The sequence below is a fragment of the Camelus bactrianus genome, chromosome 2 (assembly GCF_048773025.1).
Source record: "Camelus bactrianus isolate YW-2024 breed Bactrian camel chromosome 2, ASM4877302v1, whole genome shotgun sequence".
In the NCBI taxonomy this organism is placed as follows: domain Eukaryota; kingdom Metazoa; phylum Chordata; class Mammalia; order Artiodactyla; family Camelidae; genus Camelus; species Camelus bactrianus.
In genome coordinates this window covers 25,681,107-25,704,953 of record NC_133540.1, presented here as the reverse complement: position 1 = coordinate 25,704,953, position 23,847 = coordinate 25,681,107, and the positions used below count along the sequence as shown (strand labels likewise).

Here is a 23,847-nt window from a genome sequence, read left to right as displayed (position 1 = left end):
CTGGGGTGAAGCTGACTTTAGCCTTGTCTGGCTCATCTGACCTCCCACTGTCTGTGTGTTGGCTGTAAAAAACCAGCTTCTTGTTGAAACTGGAGAAGCAGCCCCTGACGGCCCAGAGGCTCAGGACCCAGCAACTCTGAGGTTATAGAGGAAAAGGATTCCTCCTTTCCAGAATCCATTTCTCAGTTCTGGAAGAAGGACTCTCAGTAGCCAGGCTTGGTTTGTGTGACCACTCTTGTGGCCAGAGGGTAGAGTCTTTAACCAGAGAAAGGGCGTCACACAGGCATGGCCAGCTGAGAGACTGCTTGTTTTTGAAGCAGTCAGCTGCCTCCGTCTGCGACCCAGGCCGACTCTGAGATCTAGGGTGTCCCTGTAGGTGATGCAGGCTTTCTTCATTTGTCATCAGGCTTTTATTTTTATGAGTTTCAATGTTGGGTGGGGTTTAATAGAAACAAACAGCATATACGACTGAGCACCTGAATTCATGGAGCTTACAGTTTTGTTTTTTTTTTTATAGAGGTAAAAACAATTAGAGGCATAGAGGTCCTAGCCATAGACAAACAATATAATGGCTTTAAGGAAAGATCTGAAATCCTAAAGCAGATGAATACGGAACTTGAAGGATGCATTGCATTGATACAGCAGTGTTTGCCAGGCATTTTGTCCCAAGTCATACTCCCAAGGCAAATCACATTTGGCCTGAAACATCATTGGTAAAATATAAAACTGACTTTTTTTTTCTCGAATTTTTCCCCATGATCTTTTTTCTTAGATGTTGACTGTGTTGATGTATAGGTAGCATTTTCCTTTGTGAAGTTATGTTATTGTACTGAATACACTTTGTCTTAAGCTATAAGCGGGACAACATAGTCCTTTGGTCTTTTGCTTTATGAACATAGCTTGTGTAACCTGAAAAAAGTGAGTTTCTCCTTGGGATCAATCTGAATGAATCTTTGTAATCTGAAGCACATGCATATTAAGTAGAGAAAACTAATTGCAGTAAATCCTGGTAATAATCCGAATGTTTTAATAATGTCACATTGTTATTTCTGAAGTTACGTGTAACACTGTTACATAAGGGTCTTATTTTTAAATTGTTTTAGTCCTGTTGGCCTCTGCTTCTCTGATGATTAAGTTAGACTGGCTTCATTCGATTTTGTTTAGTTGAATTTTATACTTAACATGTCCATCTCAAAGCTTTTGAATGCATTTTATACCCTTTTCCTTGTGGACAATCCATATAGATGTGGTTAGTGGTTGATACATATTTTGTTTAATTATTTCTTTTTTGGAACATTTATCGCAATTGGCAGTAACCAATTTATTTACTTCAGTGATGATAGAGGATCACTCCTTGCCTTCAAAAGTAGGATTTATCCATGCTAGTAAGTGGAATATAACTCTTTTAATGACAACCAAGATCATTTTAACTTATTTATCCCAGAGTTCATGTCGCTTTTTCATTGTAGAGTTAGTGGCTCTTAGAAACTAAGTGGGGGTCCTTAATATTCCAGGGATTCAGTCCACAACATTTAATGAAAGCCAGTGCCCTAGGGAGAACTGCTGTCTCTATAATGCCAGGAAAATTAAAATCTTGGCATTATAATCTAATTGAGAAATCTATTTGGAGAGATGGGTTATTAGAGATGAAATGTGTCCTCATGGAACAAAAGGAAACTAAAGACTTGAGGGAGTGGGTATAGGATGTGCTGGAAACACACAGCAGGAGCCTAAATTACCAAAGCACTGGAAGCTTAAACTGAGCATCCAAAGATTACTAGTAGTGATACTCAGCCTTGTGAAAAGAGTTCTAGTCAGAGGAAACGCATTAATGCTCAGAAGTAAAAGAGAGGTTGGCAGTTTGAAGTTCCCCTTAACAACAGCGGAAGGTTGGGGTCAGCTGAGGGAGAGGCATTAGGAAACGGATGACAGAAAAGGCTAACCTAAGAGAAGATTAGCTGGGCTAAGAGAAGTGGGCTGATCACGGCCCTTTGGGAGGCTGAATTTACGGGACTGACTAATTAACTGGATTTGAGAAACAAGGGAGAGAGGGGCATCAGAGATGATCCTGGAATCCGGCTTGGAGCCCTGGGTGGCTGGTGGTGCCACTCACTCACGGAGAAAGAGAACATGGGGGAAGAGGCAGGTTTGGGGGAGTAGGGGGACGTTTCAGGACATCTAGCAGGGAGCTGCTGGAGAGATTCAGATTGAGGAGACAGCAGTATATACATACTAATTTCATACCAACACACAGGGGGTTTGCAAAAAAGGATCCTTCAAAAGAGGCTTAGAAGGATCTGCCAGAGTAAGGAAGAAAAACTAGGACAGAATGCTTTTATAAAAATTCAAGGAGAGAAAGTATTTCAAAAAGGAGAGAATGGCTGTGGTGTCAAATGCTATGCAGAAGTCGGTTAAGATAAGAAGCCGAACAAGTCCCATTGGATTTTGCAGTGAGGATGTTGCTGGTGACCTTGGCCAAAACACTTTCAGTAAAGTGGCCGGGGCTGAACCCAGATGCGGGGGGTTGCAGAGTGAATGGGAAATAAGGAACTGGAGATAGTGGACGCAGACAGTTCTTTTAAGAAGAATGTTAGTGGAAGGGAGGGTAAAGATAAGGCAGACGCCAGAGGAAGATGGAAGACTGAGGGACAGTTTAATGTTTTAAATTTAATACAGGTGAGACTTGAGCATGTTAAACACTGGTGATGTGAACTAATTAGTGGAGAGATGAAGTTTGCAGATACTGAAGGCAGGGGGTGCAGTCAGTAGAGGGGCATCCCTGAAAAGGTGGAAGATGGATCCGCAGTACTGGCTAAGGGGTTTCTCATTGTGAAAGGGACAGGAGAATGGCTTCAGTGTCAGGAGTGCTTTCAACTGCAAACAACGGAATACCCAACTACTCATCCTGCCTCACTCAAGCAGAGGTTTATTTTTCTCACGTGACAGTATTTTTCTCAGCTAAGCAACTGCTGGCATGGCTCCGGCAGTCAGTGATGTCAGCACTAAGGGGGTGGACATCCCTGTATTTGTCTTGGCCTTTCCGCTGTGAGCAAGGCAAAAAAAAAAAAGAGGGAAGGGATGTGTTGGCTACACTTGGTCCCATAATAATCACTAAAGTGTTTCCAGAGGCTGCCAGGAGACGTCTGCGTACATCTCATTGGCCAGCGCGGTGTCACTTGACCGCGCCCCTCTACAAAGAAGCCTGCGGGCACTTTCCCATCCTCAGGTGGAAGGGGTCATGGGAGACAGGACTTGGGAATGGCAGTTGATCGGCCAAATGGTCTACCACGGAGCAAGGGCAGATTTTATCAGTTTGAGAGCATGTAGATGAAAGACTTGCCATCTGATGTTTCTGTTTGCTTTGAACTTGGAAATGAGGTCGTCTGCTCAGAGAGTAATGGAACATTTGCAAGTGGTGAGAATAGGAAACGCCCTCTTTGGAGATTTAGAGATACTGGGGACTGGGGATTTCTGAGCTCAGTTGAGATTAGAGACCCTGGAGTCCCAGGGTACTACTGGAGGATTGTGTGACTTCTCATTAAGTGACGACGGGACAGGAGGAATGTTATTCTTCCCTGTGTATCACATATTTGATGCATATAAAGTGATTGCCCTATTTAATCATTTTTATTTTGAATTCTGCTTATATGAAATGCATATGGTTACTCTTTTTAAATTTTTAAGATTATGCTGTATAAATCATTACCTCCCTGTAGGTATGTCTGTTATAGATTTACCTACCGATGTTGGAGGAGGTTAATAACATATACATTCCTGTGGATTTTTTAACATATACATTCCTGTGCTTTTTATTTTGATAGTTTTCAGATCTATAGAAAATTTTAAAGACTAGTAGAATGAATACCTTTATCACTAATTAACACGTTCCCACATTTTCTCCTTTCTCTGTCTCTTTGTCCTTTCTCTCTCTCTCTCCAGACACACACACACACACACACACACACACATACCCTGCACACTTTTTTTCCTGAATCATTTGAAACTGTAAGTTGTAGACAGTGAGACACTTCAGCCCTAAACACTTCCGCATGCATCTCCTAGTAATTGGGACAACCTCCTGTGTGACCACAGCGGCACAATTGCACCCTGGAGAATTACCATTAATGTCATCGTCTGATCTTCAGTATGTGTTTACATTTCCCGGTTGTCCTCAAACTGTCATTCAACCCAAATAGTCTAAAGGAAAATATCTGAAAACGATTGTTATTTGTTAAATTACTTTAGCAGATTTTGAAGTGCCTTTTAGCAGTTGGCTTAATGTTGAAATTTTGTTGCCAGGTGTCAGGGCTTCCTTACAATCTTTGTAGGTTTTCATTTTATTTATTTATTTATTTATTTATTTATTTATTTATTTATTTATTTATTTATTTATTTATAATTTAATTTATTTTGGGGGGAGGTAATTTACTTATTTAATTTATTTATTTTTAGAGGAGGCACTGGGGGTTGAACCCAGGACCTCATGCCTGCTAAACATGCGCTCTACCACTGAACTATACCCTCCCCGACCCTAGGTTTTCATTTTAGATGCATACATATATATATCTAAAACCTACATCTATATCTTTCCAGTATCATTCTGCTTCCCAGTTTAATGATCCACCTTTCCATCCTCCATTTTTGACTATGGATGAGTATTGTGTGTTAGATGTAAGTTATCAACATTGTCTCTTCAACCAACTAATTAAAGCCTATACGTGAGTGTATATTCTATTGTTCGAATGATAAATGTGATTTAATATCTGCCCAAGTGGATAAAGTAGCTATTTTATGGTTATATTAGAACCATTAATTAATAAAATCTAACCCAGCACTTGAGAGGAAGGCATTTCACAGATAAAATCAATTTATGTAACATTGAAAATACTAGTGGTTAATGTCCCCTAATGAAGGACACTGTAGAAGACACTGGGTTTTCCTAAATATAATAAAAACATAACTCCTTATCAAGGAACTGGACTTCCTAAAATAACATGGAAATGAACATGTAAATAAAAGAATTGATTAAAAAATGGAGCCCGTACATTCAGGCTGTCTGCCAAATGTAGGACTGCATTTGAGAATATTTAAACAGGAACAAGTGCCTTGACTTGTGTTGTCTCCATTGAGTTTTCATTTTTGTCTGTTTTTCCCATTTTCTTTGCTATTTCTCCTTTCTCACTCCTCTCAGTGTTGGAGAGGCCCTGGGTGCACACTTGGCCAGCCCCACCTCTCTAGCTGTGTTCCCCCTTAAGCTGAGGGATTCTTAACCTGGAGTCCACAGTCCAGGCCTCAGTGGTCTTGAAAGGGAAACACTTCTTTATTTTCACGAACCTCTAAATGAACTTTGCATTTCCTGCCATTGCAAACATAGACAACCAGACCACAGTAATGTTAGGTGTATCTGTGACTTCAGTAAAAAATTGCAGGTATTTTTATCTCATTATAGCTGTTACAGAGATCTTGAAATATTTATGCTCATGACTTCTTTGAAGTGACTGTAATTATTATGCTCACTGTTAGATTCCATTATTTAGTTATTAATAAAAAAGATTATTTTACCATAGTGTTAACTTTTAAAATATTTTGATGGTGTATTTTATTGTAATTGGTTTTCTTTATACCAATTATATACATGAAAATATATTTTAAATATACTTTATTTTATTCATTTAAAATGTCATTCAGGGAAGGAATCTGGGGGTTTTAACTGACTTTCAAAGGGGTTCACGGCACAAAAGCTTTTTAACAGTCCATACCCTAAATTGTCTCTAATCGCACAGCTTTCAATGTTATTGAAAATTCTTGCCTCCCAATTTATATTTCTTGCCGCAACCTCCCTTTTCCAGCCACTAAACTCATATCTTCAGCTGCCTGCTCAGCATTTCCTCCTGGATGTCTAATTATTACCTCCAACCTACCATGTCAGAAACCAAGCTCTCAGGTGTCACTCAGAACCTCTTTTATAGTCTTCTCCCCTCAGTAAAGGGCAACACCATTTTTCTAGTTGCTCAGGCCAAAACCCGTGGAGTCACCCTACACCCTTCTCTTTCATGAGCCACATTGATCTAGTGGCAGTTTCACTGTATCATTTAATGTACGTAGGCGCTAACCACTTCTTACCAGCTCCACACTGTCCATCCTGGTCCAAGCGATCACCTTCTCTTGCCTGGATTTTTGCAGCAGTGTCCTAACAGCACTCACGATTTCCACCACTGACTACCCAACCCACAGTGTAGACGTGTTCACACGTACATGCACACACACACACACACACACACACACACACACACACACTCACAGTGATCAAAACAGCAGCGAGGATGATCCTGTTAAGACATACTTTAATTAGATTATGCTGCTCCTCTCTTTGGAACTCTCCAGTGGCTTTCCTACTCAAAGGAAAAGCCAAGCCTTTACAATGATCCATGAGGCCCCCATCATTTGGCCCCTGACTAACTCCGTGACCCGTGTCCCACCGCACACCCTTCAATCCACTCCAACCACTTCTTGTCATTCCTCCCATACACCAAGCGTGCTTGCACCTCACGGGCTTGGTGTTTGGTGTTTGCTGTTCCCGCTGCCTGCACACTCATCACCTTTTTGGTGCTTTATTTTTCCCCATGGCACTAATTATGACCTGAGAAATTAATTATGAATTACAAACTAATTACTTTTTTTGTTGTTGTTTGGTTGGTTTTGGTTGTTTGTATTTTTTTGGGGGGAGGGGAAGTAATTAGGTTTGTTTGTTTGTTTAACGGAGGTACTGGGAATTGAACCTAGGACCTCATGCATGCTAGGCATGCGCTGTACCACAGAGCTATACCCTCCCTCCCAAATTAATTGCTTTTTTTTTTGCCTTTCTTCCACCATCAGAATGTAGGTTCCGTGCAGTCAAGGACTTCGGTCTCTCTTGACCACCGTTGTATCCTTAATGGCTACAGCAATGCCAGCCCCTATAGATACTCAGTAAATATTTGTTGAATAAATCATTTCTTCTCTTCCACACAGATTTTTCACTATCTCTAGGATATGAAGAATATGAAGGTTTTAAAATAAACTATTACTGTTTTAAATCATAGTTGTTAATTGGGAACACACTTCCATATTAACATTTTACTCAGCTCTACATTCAAGTATAGTATTTCCATAAATAGGATTTATTTTTTCAGGGCAACTATTTTTCTAATGCTTAAAGCTATGGTATAGGACCTTAATTGGGGTCTTATTAAGAAAGTCTTAGATAGGGTCCTGGGTTCAATCCCTAGTACCTCCACTTAAAAAATAAATACATAAATAAGTAAATAAACCTAGTTACCTCTGCATCCTGGCGGAAAAAGGAGGGAAGAAAGAAAGAAAGAAAGAAAGAAAGAAAGAAAGAAAGAAAGAGAGAGAGAGAGAAAGAAAGAAAAGAAAGAAGGAAGGAAGGAGGGAGGGAAGGAAGGAAGGAAGAAAGAAAGAAAGAAAGAAAGAAAGAAAGAAAGAAAGAAAAGAAAGAAGGAAGGAGGGAAGGAAGGAAGGACAGGAAGGAAGGAAGGAAGGACAGGAATGAAGGAAGGAAGGACAGGAATGAAGGAAGGAAGAAAGGTCTTAGACATTTGAATTAAAATTGGTGTCCTGAAAAAATAATTAGATTTTAAGTTAAAGATATCCTCTAGAAATACAAAATTAAAAGAAAATCTGTTGTTATGATCAGCCCATTGCTATTTTAGAACTCTAGGCTGCTCACAGAATTATGTCCCAAGGGAAAAAAAATGTTTGTAATGAAGTCTTGTTCATTCTGAATTTTTCTGTGAACATAAAAAATGATTTCCAATTTTGGCATTTTAGCATTTCTGTTATAATTACAACAAGAGGCATTAGTGGCAGCTTGTGATATTCCCTGTGCTTTCCTTGATTCCAGCCTGCTCAAGCTAGAGCAAACCAGATAATTAGGTTCTGTTACTCTGTGATCTCTTCCAGTTCTAGTATTTTGTGATTAAATGGTATCAATGAGTAATGTGCCTTTGGAGAAACAGGATTATACACCCTTAAGAAAAAGCAATGTGCCTGCTTTTCGTTAGCTATTACTCATCGTCTTTGACATGAAAAGTGCTCAAGTATAGCAAACTGTAAGATTCTTTATCTCTTTTCAGCCAGGCCTTATCAGTGCTGCCTCCAAGGCTAACCACTTCCTACCCACCATACCCTGAGCTAAACTCCAATCTACATCACTGTCCTCTCTGCCTGGGTTGTTTCGAAAGCCTTTTGATTTCTTAGTGTCGCTCACTGCCTTTGCAACCTTGCATCTTGTCTCTACGTAAGTTCCAGAGTGAGCTTCCTGCCGTGGTTTCCCACAACCATTACAGCAGAATACAAACTCCTTCCATGGCCGCAGAGCCTCTCTGGGGAACCCTGCCCATCTCCCTGACCTCACCCTACCTCTCACTCCTTGTTCCCTGCCTTCTTGCTGCACCTCAGACATGCCAAACTCAGGGCTCTTGTTCTTTCTCTTCTGTCCTGACGTCTTCTCATGAGTTAGGTCTCAGCTCAGATGGACCTCCCCAGAGAGGCTGTCTTTAACACCACAACTGAAGCAGCAGCTCCCCTGTCACTCTCTAGCCTGTGACCCTACTTCCTGTTATCATAAAACTTACTCCTGTCTGCAGTTACATTATTTGTCATGCCTTTACCACCTTCTACAGTGTCAGCTCTTAGAAGACAAGTGATTGTTATCATGAACCACCAACTCCCCAGCACCAAAAGTAGTGCCTGGCTCACAGCAGATGTGCAGTATATTTATGTTCAACGAATGGGGGAAGGAACCGGGTGCAAATGGCAGCAAAGTGCTAACTGGGAGAATGTATCACTCTAAGCCCTTAGTCTTTAATATGATGGCTAATTCTTGTAATAAAATAATTCCATATAATTCATTATCCTGATGCAGATTAACAAGAAAAGATTTTAAGTGAGTGTCAAAACTCTAAAAAAAAGCCAGAAGTAGATTTTGGCATACACACACACACACACACATATACATATACACACACACACATACACATACATATACACACATATATATTGCTTTACATTACATCCCTGTATTCATTTTTCTTATAACTGGAAGTTTGTACCTTTTGACTGCCTTCATCTCAGTCCTTGCCCACCCTCTCTGGTTATCACAAATCTGATCTCTTTTTCTGTGGTTGGTTGGTTGGTTGGTTTTTGAAGTATAACTGACCTACAACGCTATGTTAGTTCCTGTTACACAACATAGTGATTTGATTTTTCTGTGCATTTGAAACTGATCACCATGGTAAGACTCGTCACTAGCCATCACCATACAAAGATGTTACATACAGAGTTATTGGCCACATTCCCCGCACTGTACATTTCATACCTGTGACTCATTTATTTTGCAGCTGGAAGTCTGTACCTCTTAAGTTTGTGCTCTCTTACTTTAGACACAGAGGAAGAATTGATCGGCATGAGCACATACTGGAAATCATTCTTAGATAGATACATTTCTTAATAAGCAGTGCCAAACTTGTAAAGACCATAGTTGGTTGTCTATATTTTTGATTGTTCTAAATACTTTAAAATGTTAATGTGCTATTTTTGCTTTTTGCCATTTCTATGTATTTTATTTGCAAACAATCATAGAACCCCATGTGACCTGGATAACAGGAGTGTGCGACAGGGACTTACTGTTGGGAGCTGAAGCAGAGTTCTCGAACTGTAGAGTATTTCACTAATAGGAGGAGAGTAAGACAGACCCGCTGTTGACCTTCGTTTCACATGAAAATGACCGGAGTTTGACACCAAAATGACAGCTGGTTAAAACAGCTTGAGATTTCAAAGCGCTTGAGTATATATAAATATTATGACTGATCTCTTAAGTGTGTTGGAAAACGCTTTAAGAAAGGTCCTTGGTTTAACGGTTGGCTACATTCTCCCCTTTTGTTTGGAGGGAAATATCCTTCCCCCTCCTCCAAAAAAAAAAAAAGTTTCATCTTCTGGACTTAGAGCAAGTAGAATAATTAAAAACATGTAGTTAAACTCTACAGAACCAAGACTGGAGGTTCATCCTCTGAATGTGACTGACCACTTTCTGCTCCAAATTAACTTTATGTAAAGAGATGCCAATAGCAATAGTATGTAGAAATTTCATCACTAATGTTTATTTTTGCTGCTTCCTTTTTCACAACAGAACCTGTTAGGGCAAGGAGAAGTCTCAGGGACCAACTGTATGTCATGACAGATCTTTCCTATAGTCTAGTCTCATGGTGTACCAAAGGGCACACCTACTATCAAACCTCTGCTCCTTAAAATTATCTCAGCTTTTAAACAAAATCTCATTCAAGCTACTGTTTATGGTGAATATTATATAATATCTACTTGGGGTCTTCTGTGCCATTTTCTGTGGACAAGGAAAGCTTAGGATGACAGAGTGCAGCGAATAGGAGCAAGAGTGATAAACAAAAGCCAGAATAATGTAGTTTTGTTAGTAGACAGACTAGATTATCAGCAGTGCAGAGTTCAGGCAGAAGCTTTCCCATGAAGCTTGTAACATGTCTAAAAGACGTTAGCATCAATTAATTCAAGAAAGTGGAGTCTGACTAGAGCCGTGTAATCAGGGTGTGAGTGCAGATCTGAGGGGCAGAGAAAAGGCAGGGAGTGAAAGAAGAGGGAGACAGCATGGCTGGCTTTGGCTGAGATGCACAATTTTACTTCTGTGTTTACTGAAAAAGATAGTGAGTCCACAAGGGACAGAATTTAAACAGTACAATGGAAAGTAGAATGAGAATTGTCAGCTTCCCACCCCAACTCCCAGTCCCTGATTGCCCTCCAGAAGGTAACTCTTTCTTGTAAATCCTTCTATGTTCTATGTGTGGACAAGCATTTATATACAACTTCTTTTTGGAAAAAAAAAGTAGTATTATGTACAATGCCTCCATTTCTCACACAGATAGCATGCAAGTCATTGCTTTTTTAGTCTAATAGATTATAGTTTCATTCTTCCTAATGTCCTCAGTTCCTTTTCACAACTACATTATATTCTGTCCTATAAATGGGACAGTCCCCTGTGATGGACATTTGAGTTGTTTCCAAGTCCTTTGATCCTATAAATGGTGCTTCAGCCATAGCCTTATATGTACGAGGTCATATATTTTTATGTCTCTTCTCAAAATATTAAGTAGAGATGGAAAGACCAGAAAATAAAAAGTTGTCCTAAATAGATTGGACAGGCCAATTTATTCTGAGACCTAGAGAAACTAACATTAAGTGGTATTGACAAGAAAGTAAAAGTTAGCTAAGATTAATTGAGCTTCCTCGCTCTGTAAGTTGATGGGAGGCAAACAGCAACATGCTTTTTGGTATTTTGGTGCTCATCTTCACAAAAACAAAAGTTCAAAGTTAAAGTAGCTAATGAAAGTGAATAAGCAGCAAATATAATGATCATCATGTAAAGCCAGCTGTTCTTTCAAGGGAAAACAATCCATTGTTGGTAGATATTCACTTTCTACCCGCACAATACGTTGTGCGTCCGAGCCCTCTCACCGTCTCCGCCGCCACACCACAGGCACTTCGTGCAGGGCTTACTGCATGAGCTTCTCACTTGTCTCCCTGACTTCACCCTTGTCCCATTCAAGGCATTCCCGCGTGCAGCGGAGGTGATCTGCTCTCATTATAAGAGAAATACAAGCTACAAGGGGATGCCTTTGCCACCTCTTAGGGTGGCGAAGTTAAAAAATTCTGATCCTACATTTTGTTGCCAAGAAGTAGAGGATCATAGGCTTTCAACTCATCAGTGGGGGTGCAAGTTAATTCACTCATTTTGGGGAACAACTTGGCAATATCTATCCAAATTAAATGTATATAGAGACTTGCTGGCCTGCCTGTTTATTTCTGGGAATTTAGCCTTCAGGTATCTTACAGAAGGGCAAAGTGATATATGCATATTCAATGTGGCGCATATATATATACACACATACATACACATATGTGTGTGTGTATCTGCTGAACGTCCATCAATGGAGAACTGATTTAAAATAAAGAGTGGTATGTCCATGCAATAATATTATACTATGTAGCTTTTGGTCAGCTCTGAGCTGCTGTGAAAGGTGCTCCAAGATGGTTAAAGGAATAAAGTAAAATGCAAAACAATATGTATATTACAATTTTTGTTAAAAAAAAGAAAGGAAGAAAGAAAGAGAGAAAGTTTGGTCTGGGACAGAACTGAGTAGTTGTAAGACAAGCATGGGAGAGAGGTGATTTTTAATGAATACCCTTTATTGAACTTGATACTGTATGTAGTTTACACATTCAAGAAGAAAATGCTTTTCTTTTAAAGAGTGATCTTTAAAGAGTCAAAATATTGGGCCCAAGGCTTCTCTGCTTAGCATCTTTCTATGAGTTCCTTTGCGTTTAGGATTAAAACCCAGTCCAGGGTTTTAATCTCAGGAATGAGAGACTGCACGCACTTTCATGTATATTCTTCCTGTCGCCTGAAATGCTCACTTCCTTTGCTTATGCTCTTCTTTCATCTGTGACTTTCACGGAGAAAATGTCTCCAGTCTAAATTAGACTCCCTTACTAGTCTCTCTCACAGAAGGATGAAATTATATATTTATTTGTTTGGAGATCAGTGTCTGTCCTGTGCACCACTTTTTGCTCTACCAGGCTAGGGTAGCGGGAAAAATTATTCTGCTGAGTCACAGGAGAGCTGAGTTCTGATCCTACCCCTGCAGAACTGTGGCCTGCAGCAAATCACTTCACTTCTCGGGGCTTCAGTTTTTTTCATTTGTAAAATGGGAAAACCACACTGGTTGATTTCTAAAGCCTTGTAATTGATGGTATTAGAATGCTACCAGTGTGTGGTAATCGCGTGAAATACACATAAATCTTGAATGCTGGTGTGTTCTTTCTTATAATGTGAAATACACCTAAATATTGCATGTCTGTGCTTTATGTTAATGAATGAAAGTTCAGTTAACTTCCTTCTTCAGAGTAACTTAACTTTATGATTACTCTTCCCAGTATAATTGTTTGATTCCTTCCTTACCTTTTACAAATATGTCAAATACCTAGATATCCAGCTAACATTCCAAGATGGACTTACTATGCAGACAGGATACTCTAATATGCCAAACTCTAATTTTTTTCTTATAATAATCTCCTTGCCATGTTTTTATCCAGCATCTTTGACTTGAGTTATTAGATCACATAGCTCTTTCCTCATTCCTGTTTTGATTAAATTATGAATCCACTAGATGGTGCATATGAGCAGAGATAAAGAGGAATTAGTTCATTTTTTTCTACTCTAGCTCAAGTTAAAAGTTTCTATTTAAGGGGAAGGCTAAAAATTTCTGATTACATTTTTGGTTTTAGAGCAAAGAAAAGATGTCTCCATCAAAAAAACATAACCATAGTGTGCGTGCTTAGCATGCACAAGGTCCTGGGTTCAATCCTCAGTAGCTTCATTAAATAAATAAATAATTAAATAAATAAATAATCTAATTACCCTGCGTCCCCCCAAAATAACCAAAAATGATTTTCTTTAATAAATTTTAAGATTTCTGTTGGCTATTAAAATAGTTGATTCTACAAATTGAATACTTGAACATTAGAAGAATGTTTCAAATAAATAAAATTTGACTCAATAAATGTGAGGGAACATTTTTGCCTTTTCCTCTCTTTCTGCTTTCTCAGATGTAAGAACATGACTCTCTTCTGTAAGAAGTTTTAATTGTCCAATTATTCCTCCATTCACTGACTCCTACTTAACAAATTCTGACCGTTGTTTCTCCTGTCATTTCTGAGAACTAACAGCGCCCTGTTGTATTAGAAAATTAATCCTTTGTTACATGGGGCCACCCTGGAGTTATAGTTTGCTACTTTAGCAAATCCTTTTATTATAAAAAGGAAAGTGTTCTAATTTTTTTTTTTCTTCTTTAGCACCTGGTCTGATGGCAGTGGTTGGAGGACGTCCCAAGGTGTAAGTTTGCTGACCATACGCTGGGGTTTCTTCTATCTGTCGTTCCCCTTGGCGCAGCTTTCTGGAGGGTGAGGGCAGGGCAGATCAGGGGTCCGCGGCATGCCCTCCTGGCACATCTTGGTCACAAATCTCCTGAGACTCACGGGAGCCCTGCCAAGGTTCCTGAACAGTGAGCAGGCCTTATCTGAGAATCAACTTTGTTTTTCCTGGAGGAACCAGACAGGTGAACTGGTCCCGGGGTTAAAGTTCTCAGGAGATAAATGGCTTTTCAAAGAAATAGCATAAGGCAGAGGTAATCGATTCTTCCAATTGCTAATTTACAATGAGGGAAATTTGATTTGTTGACAAATGAAAGACAATTCTTGGGCTTAACATAACACAATTAGAGGAACGTGACCACCTCCCTTAGGTTTCTCCTTCTCCTGCCAGAATCCCTCGTTCAGTTTCTCCTGGCACAGAAGACAGTTCTTTGTATTTGTAGAAAGTCAAGCACGTTCTTGTACTTCGGTGGAATTTTCCGGGCTGCTTTGAGTTCTGTTCCTTTGGGATAAGGTATGGGGTGATTAGATGACTGACTCTCGGTATGTTTTTGTGTCAGTTTAATCAGGAATGTGTGACTTCTCTCTCTTTCTGTCTAAAAGTCAGATAAGGCTGAAAAAGAAGAAAAAGATAAGGCCTTGGAAGAATTGTCTGTCCTGTTTACTCTTTCCTCTCTACTCTCTTCTGAACCCACTTCGAGAAGGGCTTCACCAGCCACCCTTCCTCTAGAAGTGCCCCTCCTCAGGGTCTCCCACAACCTTTGGTTTCATACCGAGGTCCATTACTGTCATCTTACCTGGATGCTGAGCATTGTTTGACACTGCTAGTCACTCCTCTCCTCCTTTAAATACTTTCTTAACTTGGCTCCGAAGGTGCTGTGTCTTTTTTCTTTTTTTAAATTGAATTAGAGTCATTTATGATGTGTCAGTTTCTGGTGTGTAAAACAGTGTCCCAATCATACATATATATACATATATTCATTTTCGTATCCTTTTTTCATTAAAAGTTATTACAAGATACTGAATGTAGTTCCCTGTGCTATATGGAAGAAACTTGTTTTTTGTCTGTTTTTATATATAGTGGTTAACATTTTTAACAATGGCCATTCTGATGGTGGGAGGGGGTATACCTCATTGTAGTTTTGCATTTCTCTGATAATTAGCAATATTGAACATTTTTTCATGTGCCTATTGGCCATTTGTATGTCTTCACTGGAGAATTGCTTGGTTAGGTCTTCTGCTCATTTTTGGATTGGGTTGTTTGTTTTTTGTTATTGAGTTGTATGAGCTGTTTGTATATTCTGGAAATTAAACCTTTTGCCAGTTGCATCATTTGCAAATATTTTCTCCCATTCCATAGGTTGTCATTTTGTTTTGCTTATGGTTTCCTTTGCTGTGCAAAAGCTTCTAGGTTTGATTAGGTCCCATTTGTTTATTCTTGCTTTTATTTCAATGGCACTGTGTTTCCATGGGGGTCTCTCACCTCCTCGTCTGATCCTCCTCCATCCCCTTTGCTGAATCTTCCTCTTCCTCCCTGACTTCTAAACATGGTGGCGCCTCAAGACATAGTCTTTGCACTTCTCTTCTCTTCCAGCGACACATACTGCCCCATGGTCTCATCTTGTCTTTAACCTTCAGATACCACCTGTATGCTAACGGCTTTCACATTTATTTCTCCAGCTTCTCTGTCTCCCTTAACCCTCAACCTCATATATCAGTTTTTTACTTAACAACTCCACTTTGGAGGCCTAGGAAACACTTCAATTTTAACATATTGCAAACTGAAGCCCACCCCACTGCCATCCAACCAAGTCCCCCTCTTCTCAGTAAATGACAACTTCAAGCCAAAAACCTTCGTGTCATCCCTGCCTGCTCCCTTTTCTCGTGCCTTATCTACAATCCTTCAGCAATAGTTCCACACCTGTGTCTTCAAAACATGTCAAAAATCTGCGCCCTGATGACCCCCACCGTGGCCACCCTGATTGCAGCCACCACCCCCTTGGTTACTGCAATAATCTCCTAACTCATGTCCCTGTTTCTACTTCCCACAATCATTGATTCCCGAAAGAAGGTCATCCTTTAAAGGTGTTAAGCCAGACAATGTCTGTCCTTTGCTCCAAGTCCTTCATCTCACGTAAAGTAAAAGCCAAAGTCCTTCAAATGGTGTAGTGGGCTCTGCCCAGGCCCCGACGTCCCCTCCGACCGTCTCCCAGGCACTCGCTCTGCTTCAGCTGCCCTGCCCTCCTTTCCAGGCTGCTGGAACATCTTTGCCCTTTCTCCTCCCTCTGACTCAGAGGTTCATGGCCCTCTGCCTCACTTCAGGTCTTAGCTCAAAGGTCAAATCTCAGAGAGTACAACCTGGCCACGCTATTTACTTTTGCCTAAAATCTTTGAACACTTCCTGTCCCCGTTCTGTGCTTCATTAGTCTTGAGGGCACCTGACATCTGTTTTACCTGTTTTCTTCATTATTATACTTCATTATTATACTCTCTGCCACCCTCCCACCACCCCCCCTGCAACACACACCCTTAAATATAAGCCCCTTGAGGGCAGAAAATTCTGTTTATTTGCATTCATGGTGGTGCCCTTAACACTGGAGGGGTGCCTGCCACAGAGTAGGCCTATAATAGATATTTGTAAAATTAATGCATGATTAAAAAAAGTTTGGGATGGTTACCCTCTTGTGCTAGGATGGAAACATTCTGTTTCTAAGAGTCAAAACTGAGACTGGATGAACTTTTGCACGTTTGGTTGACTGTTCAGCAAATACTAATAGATCATCTACGCTGTGCCAGGCCTCATCTGGGACTAAGCACAGAGAGGTGAGCAAAACAAGACCCTGTGCTCATGAAATGCCCTCTGCTTAAAATTCTATTTTGCATACAAAAAAGATATAAATAATAATATATATTCTTTCCATCAAAAACATGAAGAATAATGAGTTCTGGTGTGCCCACGTTATACCCAAAGAAATAAAATATTATCAGTGCAGGTAAGTCCTCATTTTACTTTTCTCCAATTGCGTCTCCTTCCTTGCTGGGGTAACTGCTATCCTGAATTTGGGACTTATCCTTCCCATGCAATTTTTTTAATTCTTATTTTTTATTGAAGTGTAGTCGGTTTACAATGTTAGTTTCAGGTGTACAGCAAAGTGATTCAGTTATACATATACATGCATTTTTTTTTCAGGTTCTTTTCCATTACAGCTCATTACAGGATATTGAATATAGTTCCCTGTGCTATACAGTAGGTCCTTATTGTTTATTTTATATATAGTAGTTTGTATCTGTACATCCCAAATTCCTAAACCCATGCATTTTTAAAATACTTTTGTTATACATTGACCCCTAAACCACACATATTATTGTTATGTTTAAATGGTGTCAAAACACAGGTCTTGAGGGGGAGGGTATAGCTCAGTGGTAGAGCACAGGCCTAGCATGCATGAGGTCCTGGGTTCAATCCCTAGTACCTCCATTAAATGAATAAACCTAGTTACCTCCTCCTCCCCCTAAAAAAAAACCAAAACCCACAGGTCTTTTTTTTTCTCAGTATTATTGTGCTATTCATCTATGTCAATACGGGTAACCATTCACTTACTCCGCTGGATAGCATTCCAGTTACTTATGCATTCCCTTGTTCATGGACGTATAGATTGTTTCCAGGTTTTTGATATTATAAATATGATTGCCTTAACATTCTAGACCAATAGAAATTTCTGCCTGGATGGAAATGTCTTGTATCTGTACTCTACAATACTGCAGCCCCTAGCCACATATGGCTTCTGAGCATTTAGAATATGGCTAGTGTGACTCTGGGACCTAACTTTTAACTACTTAATTTTAATCAATGTGGTTAATGACCACTGTATTGGAGACCACAGTTCTGGACTATGTTTGTCTCTTTGGGTGCATATGAGAATTTATCTAGGGCAGTAATTCTCAATACTGAGACACTCAGTGTACTCATAACAAATATATTTTGTATCACCTCTATTACTATCTTGAAATGAAATTTGTAAGTAATTTAACTCATTTGCACACATTTAGAAAAATCAAATATATTTACTGTGATATAAAGTAGAAATACAAGAAAACTAATGAATCAAATAACAGGTATTTCAATACATCAATGGCCACAGATACTTAGCAGTGCATTAGGAGACAAACTGAAGTCATCTGCAAATGCAGACTCACAGAGGCTCGTGATATTGGAAACTCAAACCTCGAAAGTGATGTTGCTATTGGTGACGTGAAAAACTCTTGGTAAGTTTCTGAGCAAGATGAAATACAGTCTTCCCTTTACTAGAAGTTGCATCCCTGGGAAATTTATATATATTAAAATCTTACAAAAATATTTTGGTATTTATACCTAAAGCAAAGCTATGTTATAGTCTTGGATAAACGGGCTGCTCATCTGCGTGAGTGTTCTAGTAGAACCTCTGATGTCATGGAGGACCTTGGACAGTTCTGTTTTGAATGGAATGAGCCTTCAAGGTGCAGGACAAATGGGATACCTCGCTCCCACCTACTACCTGACAGTAAACTCTCCATCATTCTTTTTTTTTTTTTTAATTTTTAAAATTTTCTTTTCTTTTCTTGGGGGAGATTAATTAGGTTTACTTATTTATTTACTATTTATTTTTATTTTTTTGAGGAGGTCCTGGGGATGGAACCCAGGACACTGTTCATGCTAAGCATGCACTCTACCACTTAAGCTATACCCTCCCTTATATCATTCTTATGAACAAAAATGCCCCCCTGGTGTGGCCCCAGTCCTGTTGAGTCCTATTGGGACATATCTGGCACCAAATTACTGGGTCTTAAGAGATAAGCATCTTCAACTTTATGTAATATATGCTTGTTCTCCAAAGTAACTTCTAATTACACCAAGTTCTCTGAAGTGTTTAGACCAAATTACACTCCTACCAGCAGGATATGAAATTTACCATTTCTCCATGCAGTTTTTACCTCTAAAGTTGAACTTTTCCTAGGTTACAGCTTTGTTGACCTCAACAAAGTTAGTTAGCTGCTAAAAAACATAACTTACCTGTGCTCTAACTCTCTGTATGCTTCCAACCAAAGTAGGGTGTCTCCTCCCTTTCTCAGTAAGCCCAGAGCAGCGTACCTGCTAACCTGGATGCAGGGAAGAGTCTTCTGCCATTTTGCTCACCGTACCTCTGGCAAGAAGTCCGTTACTGATCCTTGCTCCTCTCCACTAAACCTGAGGATAAATATTCCCATCTCCTATCAGCCCTTTCCTCAAATTCCAAGGGGGTCTGGTAGGAGTCCCCTGTGTATTTAGAATTTGCACTAAAAAAAGAAATCTTGAAACCAGACTCTCAGGTTTCATTGAGCAAATGCAGAATGAAGTTAATGGAGCCAAGTCCACTATGATGGAGTGATAATGACCTGACCTTTACACCTCTGACTACAACTATAAAACCATCTACTGCTGTAATGGCAAAATGCTCCACACTCAGTGACTCACAATAATAGGCATTTATTCTCAAGCACATGGTCAACTGCAGCTAGACTGACGTAGGCTTAGCTGGGCTGGGCAGTTCTGTTCCAAGTTGTGGGTTGGTTGGGCTGTGACATGGGTTCAAGTCTGCTCCACATTTTTCATTCTGGGGCTCCAGGGAAGAGGCCACCAAGGCTTGCTTGTCCCCAGCAGATCACTAGAACACAAGAGTCTGAGTCCAACACTCAAGCATATTTGGAGGTGCTGTTGGTATCACACCTCTGATTTCCCAGTGGCCAAAGCATGTGACATGGCCAAGCTCAAAGACCAGAAAACATACTTCATTCCAAGAGAGGTGGAGGGGGCTGAGTATTTGCTGAACAATAACCTGATCCAACCCAAAGCAGCAACCCTTTTTGTAATCAAATAGTCTGTGATTAATAGAACTTTTTTGGGTTTTATGGCCAAAACACAGCAAATATGTCAAAGTTAATATCAAGAATTAACAGAATAACAACTAGAACTGAACACACATGCTCTTTCTGTCATACCAAGTGCACACACTCTGCCCACAGAGCCATTGTCTCCTTGCTCCTCCTTCATGACAGAAGACAGAGCTGTTTGGTTTGGAGCATGGCCTCAAGTGTTTCTCCAGGGGCAAAAAATGGGGGAAGAAACCTCAGTTCTCCCTGCATCTTCCGCCTCTGCCAGATCAATCAGAATCAGCGCTCTCCATTTAATTTAAGAAACTTTTCTTGTTTCTCTCCCTTAAATGAATCAACTTCATAAGTTAAAAAGATGTTTGCCACTATATATAAAAATAGATTTTAAAAAACCAAATTTCTTCTGTATAGCACAGAGAACTATGCTCAATATCTTATAATAACCTTTAATGAAAAAGAATATGAAAATGAATATATGTATGCATATGCATGACTGGGACATTGCTGTACACCAGAAACTGACACATTGTAACTGACTGTACTTCAATTAAAAAAAAAAGTCCATATCTTCATGTAAATACTATATAGTAATGAAAAGGCATAGTTGTTCATAGCTACTTTATGTAGCTGAACAACTTACAGTGATATTCAGTAACATGCGTGAATCTCACAAACACAATGTTAAATAAAGTAAGTCAGGAACAAAAGTTGATGTACTCTAATTCTGTTTATATAAACTTCAAAAGGAAGACAAAAATAAACTAGTGTTTTGAGATGCACGCTTCGGTGGAAGACTACAAAGAAAAGCAAGGAAATGGTTTTCATAAATGTCAAGATAGCGATTACCTGTATTGAGGATGGTGGTGATTGGCAGAAGCAGGAGGAAACCTTCTCAGGTAAAATTGGAGGTGACTACGTAGGTGTTGTTTTGTGATAAATCATCAAACTGCACGTTTGTTCCTTGAACTTTTCTCTATAAGTATTATATTTCTCTATAAAAGGTTGAAATGTCTAATAATCTCAAGATATTTGGTCCCATCAACTTAATCTTTACACACCATAAAATTTGATAAGATATTTTAGCTCTAGTTTCAACTCTTAGTTAATGCAGCCCACAAATGTTCAATGCCTTCTCTGTATTTCTGTTTGTTACTTTTGTGGGTCTTTCTTCTAATTGTTGTCTGTCCACTTTGCAATAAGTAGATTTCCTTCCTACCATTTTATTTGTGATTAAGGTTAGACTTAAACGTTATGTCACAACAAAAGGTCATTAATCTCTGTCCATGCCTAAAAATGGTGCCCTAGCTCCTCTCAGACTTCTTTTAGATACTACTTGGTACTCACGTCATCCTAAGACTGGGTAAAGGATGCACTGATGAAAATCCTTAGGTCCTACTAGAAAAACAACTTCAACATTTGTCGACCCACTAATGTTTGGTTTTTATGTATATAGAGACACTTCGTTTGTTGGTTGGTTTTGGTTTTGGTTTTGATTTGTTTGGTTTTTTGGAGGAGGTAATTAGGTTTATTATTATTATTGTTATTGTTATTATTATTATTATTTTATTATTATTATTATTATTTTATTTATTTAGTGGAGGTACTGGGGATCAAACCCATGACCTTGTGCATGCTAAGCATGTGCTCCACCATTGACCTGTACCCTCCCCAACAAAGACACTTTGTAATGAAGGAATCTCAGTTAAACAAGAAACAGATCAGTGTATATGTCAACATATAACTAGATAGAGGTGAGAAGGGCATGATAAGTGAGCAGAGGTCTGTGGAAACCCCTTCCCTCTTTTCTGGGCCCCCAGATTTGTAAGCCTAATGTTTTTTGTCACTTCTTTTGCATTATATTTCTAAGTCTCCTGTTCTAAAACCATTTTTCTTCCTTTATCCCCCCAAAAAGTTTAAGGTAAGAGAGACTCATTAATCTGCTTTGATAGCATCTTAATTATACTTTCAAGCATGCGTGGTATGGATGGTTTAGAGAGAGGTTAGTCTTGATAAGTCTCCCGAACTACTCTTGACCCTTGAAAAACCAGAGTTTGAACTGCACAGATCCACTTACATGCAGATTCTATAGAAAATACTACTGTACTGAACAATCCATGGCTGGTTGAATGCATGGATGCAGAACCAGCAGATATAGATGGAAAGTGCATGAGGGTCTGAGAGACTAGGGCACAATCGAGGAAGCACAAGTAATTGAGTGTGTAAGATTCGGGTCAGAAGAATCGGGAAAGGAGTCGGGAGGGCTGAACAGGGGCCTTGGGGTCAAGCTATGCAGGCAGTGGGAGTTACTGAAGGATATGAAGGATGTACAGACCATGATGCCCCTTGATGGCAGCAGGAAGGAGGATATTTTGGAGGGGAAGGAGATGGTTAGCGATCATGAGAAGGGATGAGAAGGAGAGAAGGAATAAAGTGAGGCTGTTAGATTCAAGAGATATTTATGACATAGTTTAGATGGAGCTTGTTGACTGGATATGAGGGGTGAGAGAAGAGTGGTAGGAAGTTGGCAAAGAAAAGCAGGGCTGGAGAGGGGTATGGGGGAGACTCCCAGGCTGTGTTCTGGGGGCTCGGAAGGACGGAGACCATGAATTAGAAGCTCCGGTGCACAAGGCTGAACGACTTACCTCGTGTGACTTTAGGAGCACAGAGGACTGGATTGATCCACATGTGGGTAAGTACTGCAGAAGGACAAAGGAGCAAGAGGAGCAAGAAGTTGGAGGTACTGTTTAAAGAGCCAGGTTGGAGTTGTTGAACCAGAGCGAGGTGGGAAAGGAAGCAAAAGCAGAAGGTCTAATGTGTGCAGTAAAGAATAGGGCCTGAGACACAATTCACATGGATACGCGGGTATAATTGGAGTGGTGAGGAGAATAGGAGCTTGTGGGAAGAAAGCTGAACCGGATGGTTTAAGATTTTACAGGTGGAAGGGATGAGTTGCTGATCTCTGTGTTGAGATGCAGGTCATGGGAGCTGAAGAAGCCAAGGTGCTAGGTATCGGAAGGGTCGTTCATGTGAGCCTTAAAGAGGGAGACTTTGGATGGAGAGGAAAATCATAAGCCATGTTCCCAAATCTCTGATGCACACAAGAGCACTAAGAAGGGCTGGAGGATAGTACACGTGAGAGGCCCAAGTTTCAAAGAAGGATTTTCACAGGAGATCGGAGGAATATCGAGTGGGCGCATGCCAGCAGTATTTAGCGTGTACTGTGTGCCGGGTTCTGTTCCAAGTACTTTACATGAGCTAAACTTATTCAATTCTCACCTATGGCGTAAGTCCTATTATTACCCCCCCATTTTACAAAGGAGGAAACTGAGGCTCTGAGATATTTAATGATTTGCTCAAGGTACCTAGTCATAGTCCCAGTCCAGGTAATTAGGCTCCAAAGTGCACACCCTGGCCCATGTCCCTGTCCTGCTGGTTCTGCCGGACGGACCCGGCCAGTCCCTGTGGTTACGCGGAAGATTTGAGAACAAACAGCCTCCACTTCAGAGTGCGGGGAGGAGGTAGTGTCTGGGGCGGGGAGCCATTCAAAAGAGGCGGAACAGGACTGGTCCTTGATAGCATCAACTCCTTTATGTTTTCTAGAATCTATTTCATTTAGTACTTAAACGTAATAGTGTGCCTTTGAACTGTGTGTTAATATGTAAACTGCCTCGGGCCTTTCTAGAAGTGGGTGCGGTAGACTTTTAAACTAGATGGTTACATTAATTATTAACTACAAGTGCTCAATTACATAAAGGAATTAATTTGCATCTTTCTGAGAACTTATACACATTCTGACTAGAGTGGCAGAAAAGACACTAAAACATGCAATCTTGAAAAAAAAAGTAGTTCTCTTTTTTTCTCTGGCATCAGTAAGCTTTATTGCAGGCCAGTTTATTTGGGGTTCATGACTACCTGTTGGGAGAA

At 40.0% G+C, this 23,847-nt stretch overlaps 1 long non-coding RNA gene across 1 annotated transcript in view; it reads left to right on the top strand.

Moving 5' to 3' along the window:
* The window catches only part of LOC123612342 (uncharacterized), an 80,162-nt gene that overhangs the window by 36,334 nt on the left and 19,981 nt on the right, over positions 1-23,847 (top strand). The window contains exon 5 of the long non-coding RNA XR_012511374.1: positions 13,939-13,978. This is a non-coding gene — a long non-coding RNA (uncharacterized LOC123612342). The remainder of the gene's footprint in view (positions 1-13,938; positions 13,979-23,847) is intronic.